The sequence below is a fragment of the Apus apus genome, chromosome 22 (genome assembly GCF_020740795.1).
Source record: "Apus apus isolate bApuApu2 chromosome 22, bApuApu2.pri.cur, whole genome shotgun sequence".
NCBI lineage: Eukaryota > Metazoa > Chordata > Aves > Apodiformes > Apodidae > Apus > Apus apus.
The window spans coordinates 4,158,814-4,166,097 of NC_067303.1; the positions used below are offsets into that span (position 1 = coordinate 4,158,814).

The 7,284-nt window shown below is 50.4% G+C and overlaps 2 long non-coding RNA genes across 2 annotated transcripts; both read left to right on the forward strand.

Annotated features, from left to right (window-relative positions):
• The first annotated feature begins 266 nt into the window (after nucleotides 1-266).
• Nucleotides 267-1,797, forward strand: LOC127393528 (uncharacterized). The gene is made up of 2 exons (XR_007891484.1): nucleotides 267-464; nucleotides 871-1,797. It is a non-coding gene; the product is annotated as an uncharacterized LOC127393528 (long non-coding RNA).
• A 1,334-nt stretch (nucleotides 1,798-3,131) lies between these two features.
• Nucleotides 3,132-5,427, forward strand: LOC127393525 (uncharacterized). Its single transcript, XR_007891481.1, has 2 exons — nucleotides 3,132-3,233; nucleotides 5,170-5,427. It is a non-coding gene; the product is annotated as an uncharacterized LOC127393525 (long non-coding RNA).
• Nucleotides 5,428-7,284: the final 1,857 nt, after the last annotated feature.

The window sequence follows — 7,284 nt, forward strand, 5'->3', positions numbered from 1 at the left end:
CCTCCCCCCCCCACCCCAGCCCCTGGAGTGGGGTGGGGTGGGGGGGGGTCTCAGGTAAGACTCCCCCCCCCCCTCCACGTGCTGTGTCTTTGGGGCCATACCTGCATTGTGCTGGAAAACGCAGGGATCAGCCTCATCAAGCACAATGCAGATTTAGTCGTCATCTTTGTCTCTCTTCCCCATTCCCCCCCCCCCCCCCCCCCCCCCCCCTTTTTTCTCTCCCCCCCCCCCCCCGGCTCTGCTCCCCGCTGATGTTAACTGTCTGTATTATTATTTATTGTTATCAAGGGATTTGGTTTGATCAATGAAGTGTATATGCGTCTGACGGACATTGGGAGAGGAAATGCTTGGAGAATGAGTAACATGTCTGCAGCGGAGGGTGTGTGTGAGGGAGAGAAGAGGGAGCATCGGTACTAGAAACACTGACTGATGAGTTCATTTTAAAATCCAAGGGCATCTAGCTGGTAAATTAGCACATATTGCAAATCGAGGCTGGTGCGAGAGGCAGCGGTGCTGCCACGGAGCGGGGTGGGGTGGGGGGGTGGGGGGGGATGATGGGGAGGTGGGTTTAGGGGGGGGGGGTGGGGGGGTCGTGGAGAGGAGATTGTCAGTTCTAAAGTCATCCCGGGCATGAGCCAGGCAGTCTGCCTGCCTCTCTGCAGACGCGGGGCGTGCGATTTCCACGGGCGGCTGCGGCGTGGCGGGGAGGGGAGGTGGGGGGGGGGTGGGGTGGGTGGGAGGGGGGTGTAGGGGGGTGGGGATGGGATGGAAACCGAGAGAGCAGCGGTGGATTTTATTTATTTTTTTTAACCCTTATTTATATTTTTTTTAATTTATTTTTTTACCATTGTTTTGAAAATCCATCTCCAGCCAGAGGGATGCTAGGGCGAGGAGCTGCAGTCCCACCACTTCCCACCACCCCCTTTCCCAATCCACCCCCCCACCCCCCCCCCCTTTCCCAATCCACCCCATTCCCTTCCCCTTCTCTCTCTTCCCAACCCTTTTTCCGTGGGGCGGGAGCGGCTCCCCCGGAGGCTCCCGGGGCTGGTGCCCGGGGACCGAGGATGCGACGACGGGTCCTCCCGGGAGCTTAAGAGATTATTGGGGAGGGGTGAGTGGGGCTGGTGTGTGTGTGTGTGTGTGTCTGTATCCGTGTGTGTGTGTCTTGTCTGTGTGTGTCTTGTCTGTGTGCGTGTGTGCGAGGCTGGCGGCGGGGGGAGCCGCGTCCTTATTCTGTTAAAGATTTAAGTAGGCATGCAAGGAATCTCTAGGATAGTTGGCAAAGGGCGAGGGTGGGGAAAGGGGGGGGGGGGGGAAGGATCCAAAAGAGTCTGTAACCAGACACTGAAGCTTTCCAGGAGTGAGAGTGTGTGAGAGAGACGGAGACAGAGCGAGAGGAAGAGAGGGGGCAGTGTGGTCTAGTACATTTTCATCTGGTCGTTGATTTGAGCCTGATGCTTGCTGTCCCTCAACAGCCTCCCTTGCCTGGATTTTTTCTTCCCCCCCCCTCTCCTCCTCTCCTCTCCCTTCTACTTCATCGAAGCCTAGGGGAGCCAGTAAAGATTAAATGTGCTTTCTAAAAGGCAGCCACTTCATGCAGCTATGTCTACTCCCCCCCCCCCCCACCTCCCCAGCTACCCCCCTTCCCCCTTTTTGAAATTAAAAAAAAAAAAAATAGGAAAAGGAGAGAGGGGGAGACAGAGAGGGGGAAGAAGGAAGGAGGAGGAAGAGGAGGACTATAGTTTAATGATGCCGGGACTGGCTGATCCAGAAGGAGGGAAAAAAAAAAAAAAACAACCAACAAAACAAAAACACAAACCAAAATCAAACCAAAACCAAACCAAAAAAAATAATAGATTTGAGATCCTGGACGAGGAAGGACTTTGGTGAATGGGCTCAGACTGCTGAGGTGAGAAAAGGACGGAGTGAATGATGGTGATGATGGTGGTGGTGATGATGATGATGATGATGATGCCGTAATGGTGCCTTGTTACCGCTGCGGGGCCGGGGGGGGGACCCGCTTTCGGCAGCGCCGGGCGAGGAGCGGCGAATATTTTGCATTTTTAAACTCGGGCCCTCCGGTATGTTTCGGCTTCTCCCCGCTTATGCCGCTCTGGGCCTAAAGCGGGTCCAGAGATGGGTGGAGGGTGCAGATCCATATTATTTATTTGGGGGGTGGGGTGGGGGGGGGATTAGGGGGGGGGCGGGAGAGCGGGGAGGGGGGGGGGGGGTTAGGGGGTGTAGAGGGAGGAAAGGGAGGGAGGGAAGGAAGAGGAGAAGAGAGGAGAAGGAGGTGGCAAGCTGGGGACGAAATCCTGCTCTGGGTTATGGCCGGCGTAAATTTCCATTGGCTGGGGTTGCACAAGGTGCTCGGGAGAGGAGTCGGTGCAGGATGGAGTCCCTTTTGTGTGTGTGTCTGTGTGTGTGTGTGTCTGTGTGTGCACGGGGCTCGGGGACCCTCCTCTCTCGGGGAAGCGGGTTTTTCTCCAGGTTTTCCTTTGCTGAAGCCCCGGGCTGGCAGGGAAGGGCTGCGGGGCTCTGACAGCCCCGGGCTGGCTCCGGCATCCTCGGGCTGGCCCTGGCTCCCACCGCCCCCAGCTGATGCAGGAGCGGGCCGCAGCTTGCAGACCCCCTCCCCACCCCCCTTTACCCCCCAGCAGCCCCGTCTCTTATTATTATTATTAATAACAACAACAACAGCATTGGTGGGAGCCGCGGAGTGGGGGGAAGGAAGGCGGCAAGAGGAGCTGCGGAGGAATTTGGTTCCTTTTCCTTTTTCCCCCCCGCTTTATTATTATATATTTTTTTTTCCCCCCCCCTTGATATATTCCCTTTAAAAAAAAAAAAAAGAAAGGTTTTAAAAATGCAAGCGGCTTGCCCAGCTGCACACACCCACCCACCCACCCTCGCCTCCCTCCCCCGGCTCTGCGCACACCGCACGCTCGCAAACTCGCTCGCTCGTCCGCGCTCAGCTCGGGTGTCAAAACCCACCGGGCACCCAACCTGCTCCGGGCACTGCCCCTTCCCCTTCCCCAACCCCTGCCCCGAGCCCGCCCGGGGGTCCCGCCCGCTTTTTTTTTCCCCCCGCCCTCCCCCCTCCCGATACACCCCCCCCCCCCCCCATTCCCGGCTCCTCTCCCTTCCTCCTCTCCCCAACCCTCCCTTTCCCCACCGCCGGGCTTTTCCCCCCTGCTCTTGGCGCTGAAGATCGGAGCCTCCCCCGCTTCCAAATGGTGAGTTTCTACCTGATTTTTCTCGCAACTCGGGGTTTTTTTCTCCATCCCTGCCCGGCCGCGGGGCTGGCGGAGGGGGCGGGGAGGCAGCGCCTTTATGCTGCTGCACGCTTTGTGCCAGGCTGGAGGGGAGAGCCTGCCTATTCCTGCTGCTTATTTCTGCCTTCCTTTTCGTTGAAACAAGGAAAAAAAAATAATTCCGTCACTGCCCCAAACTGCCCTTTCTTTCTTCCCCTTCGTTATTTCAACGCGGAGACCTTCTTTTTCCACCCCCCCCCCCCCCCCATTTTTTCCCCCCCACCCCTGGATTTGTCGCAAGCCACCTCGGTGGAAGCTGGAAGGAACCTGCCGCGCCTTGTCATTTCTTGTTATTTTTTGCATAAACGATTAAAAATCCAATGTATTCTCTCAACAGAGCGTCCTTAGAGAAGCTCTTTCCTTCCACCTGTGTGTCCTGTTTTGTAATCTTGAGCCATGAATTGAACTTGCCTGCTATTCTTTTCCTCTTTCTTCTTCTTTTTTTTTTTAATCTTTTGATCCCTGATTTTTTTTTTAATTATTATTATCTAATTTTTTTTTTTTGCAAGAAATAGTTCGTTGCGCCCCTCTCAATCCCTGAGACCCTAACTTGTGATGTTTAGCTTTTAAATCCACGGGTTAGGCTCTTGGGAGCTGTGAGTTGTGCTTTGACATCTTTATTTTATTTTATAAATATATCCTATATCCGTGTGTATAAGTGTGTGTGCGCGCGTGTGTATAGATGCCGAGTTAGACACACACATTAATAGTGGTTAGTAGCCCTTTTAAGGGAAGAAAAAAAGTGTCTCTCTCCTCCTTAGGGCTGCTCGTTAAGAGCAGGGCGGTGGTTGTGGCCATTTACTGTAAATCTCAAATTAAAATTAGCGTTTGGGTGACAGAGGGATATATGGATTTATGGTTTTTTAAAATTTTTAATTCTGCCTGTGTGTATTCCAAGAGATAAATTTTACAGGTGCTACAGATATAGGCGAGTATGTGTGTACACAGACAGTGATTATTATTATGATGATACCTGCTTGTGTAGATAAGATATACATGATATAGATGCATGTAAATTCAGTTATTAGGGGTGTGTAGAGAGAGACATACGGATGATACGTGTGGATGAATATGCATGGAGGGAAATAACCCCCTAGATATATAGATCCATTTCCATATGTGGGTGTTTTAATACACATTCCTGTGTTTTTATCCCGAGAGGGCTGCCTTGCTGCAAGGCCACTGGGTGTAGAACAGCTCTCTCTGCTGCTTCTCTCTGCCTTCCCCTCCTCACCCCACGAACACCCCCTTTTTTTTTTTTTTATTTTGAGAGCAACACAGAGTACCCTGAGAGCGTTAACAGTAACAGCTCGGTACATTGGTGCTTGACCTCAGCTGAAATCCCAGCATGCCTCATGCTTCCGAGTTGGAAAACTGAACGATTAATCTTAGAAATGTGCTCTATGGACACGCAGACTCCAGGGGGAAAAAAATAATAATTAAAAAAAATATATAAATAAAATAAAAAAGAGAGGAGGGAGGGGAAAAAAAAAAAAAAAGGCAAAAAAAAAGGCAAAAAAAAGCCAGGAGATGGGTTGGATCTTGTGGCTCGTGAGGTTAAAAAGAAATAAAATGGTTGCAGGTACCAAGGGTTGGAAACTGCTTGCAAAAAAAAAAACAAACAAAAAAGGAATTCTGAGCCAGTGCCGAAGTTTTGTTTCAGTCCTTTTCTAGAGCTCGAAACTTCTTTTCCAGTCGCAATTCCCTGTAAACGAGAAGTCAGAAATGTTAAAAAATATGTTTTCCTGTCGCTGTTCGTCTTGCTTAGATATATATATATATATATATTTATTTTCATATATCGCTGTAAAATGAATCCTGGTTGGAACTGTATTTCTTCTCTCTCTGTTCTGCAAAGGCGATTTCTGTTGAACTTACTGTACCTTGTCATGGCACCCAAATTGCTGTTTGATGTTTGAATGCAAATGCTTGGAACTGACAACACAACGCACCCCAAAACTGAGTTGGTATTGAACAGTGTAGGATGTGTCCGACGGCTCCCGTGGTTTTTACCAGTTATTGAACTGGGAAAGGTCGGGTTGTGGGGGTTGATTGGAATTTTTTTGTAGCTTCTTTCTGTTGCTACTGTAATTTCATTGACTGTTTCGCCTCCGTGGGAAAAAAAAAAAAAAAATGACAACAACCAACCAAACGCAACAAAACGCCGACAACAGCCTTTTTTTTTTTAATTGGAGAATGTCTGATTCCAAACGTCCTCTTCATTCCAAAGGGAGAAACTTAATTCCGAGTTGCATTTTATTCCCGGTGACCTGTTTGGAATGGTAAAGCAGATACGCCAGAGCCCCCCCCCCCCCCCCTCCTCCCACCACCTTTGTCCAGCTCTTCCCTCCACCTCCTAGACAGGCAAAAAAAAAATTCATAATTAGGCGCTTTTGGGTTGTTTTTTCCCCCCAAAACCCCCCAATTCTGAAGCGGTTTCAAGCGCGGTTTCTCCGCGCAGAAGGGCAGGGCGAGCGCTTGGGTCTGCGGGGGGTTTGTTGGTACCTTTTCCCTCGGCCCCCCCCCACCCTGGGGGAAAACTGGGATGGGGGATAAATTCACCGCGGGTGCGGGAGCCCAGCGCGGTTGTTCCCGCACCTCGCTATTGTCTCCGCGGTGCGGGGATGGGGGGGGGGGGGGGCGGGAGTTGCGCGGGGCTGCGGCAAAACAATGGCCTGGGGGTTGGGGCTGGGGGGGGGTCTTGGGGAAGAAGGGAGGGGGGTTGTCGGGTTGTCTCCCCGCCCCGCGGGTGCGCAACGCTCCGCTCCGGCGCAGCGAGAAAACATAATTGGGGAGCCTGGTTCAATTCAGTCCCAGTCTAGACTCGTCCAGACGCATCAATTAGCGGGGCTGGCGGCTCGTAGGGAACGCGAGGGGGGGGGGGGGAGAGGGAGAGAAGGCCCCAAGATCCCCTCAAATGACATGGTTGGGGAGGGGTGAAAACCCCCCCAAACCCCAACAATAGGCAGGAATTAAAATCAGGACGAAAAGCAAAAAAGCGGAGCCCCAACTCATTTTCTAAGGGAAAAGGTTCATAAGGGGGGAAAAAGAGGGAATAATGGTCCTATAAAGCATCCCCCCCACACACACACACTCCTCCCTCTCCATCCTTCCAGGCTGCAGCTTTCTGGAAGCTTTGGTTCCATTCTAAATATCCCGTTGGAATCATTTCTCTGGCAGCAAATAAAAATCCATGGCGAGCTGCTCCTGCAACGTTGTTAAACCTTCTGCAGACAAAAGAAGGGATGTTGCCTTTTGGTTTGGTTTTGTGGTGTTTGGTTTGTTGGGCTTGTTGTGGGGTTTGGTTTTTGCTTTCTCTAGGTAGAGCTGTAAGGTTTGGTTGCCTTCTCTTCCATAGGTCCTTCTGTATTTTCATCAGCCTGGAGTTGAACATTTTCTTTGGGATCAAAGGCAGATGTGGGGGAAAAAAAAGGCCATTTATTTAATCCTAGAAGAGAAAATAAATGTGAAGCTTTTATTTAAGCAGCAAATAAAACGAGTCAGGCTTAGTAAGGACTGAAGACTTTATTCAGCACTATAAAAAAAAATGAAATAAATACCAGATTGGGACTAGTTTGAATTTAAAGTCGATCTAATAGGCTATCCTGACATTTAATGTAACACATTCCCAAGTATTCTGTGCAATATGGGGTGCAAAAAAAAATTAAACAGGACAAAGTGAGACTTTTTGGGGTTTTTTTAAAATATATTTGTGGTTTGTTGTTGTTTGGTTGTTTGTTTTTTTTTTTAATAATGATTTTGCAAAGCTCGGGCATCCAGGAGTTTTGCCTGAGCAGCAACTGTAGCATTTAGCTCAGTGACTTTGACCTCGTTGCAGCTTAGCTGGAACTTGCTTTCCCAAGTTGAAAGGCATGGGGGTTTGGTGGCAGGAAAAGGTACAAAAAAAAAAAAGGTCCAAGGCATTTTGCAGTTTTCCTTTGTTGCTCTTTTATTTCAAGGGCTTGAACACCAC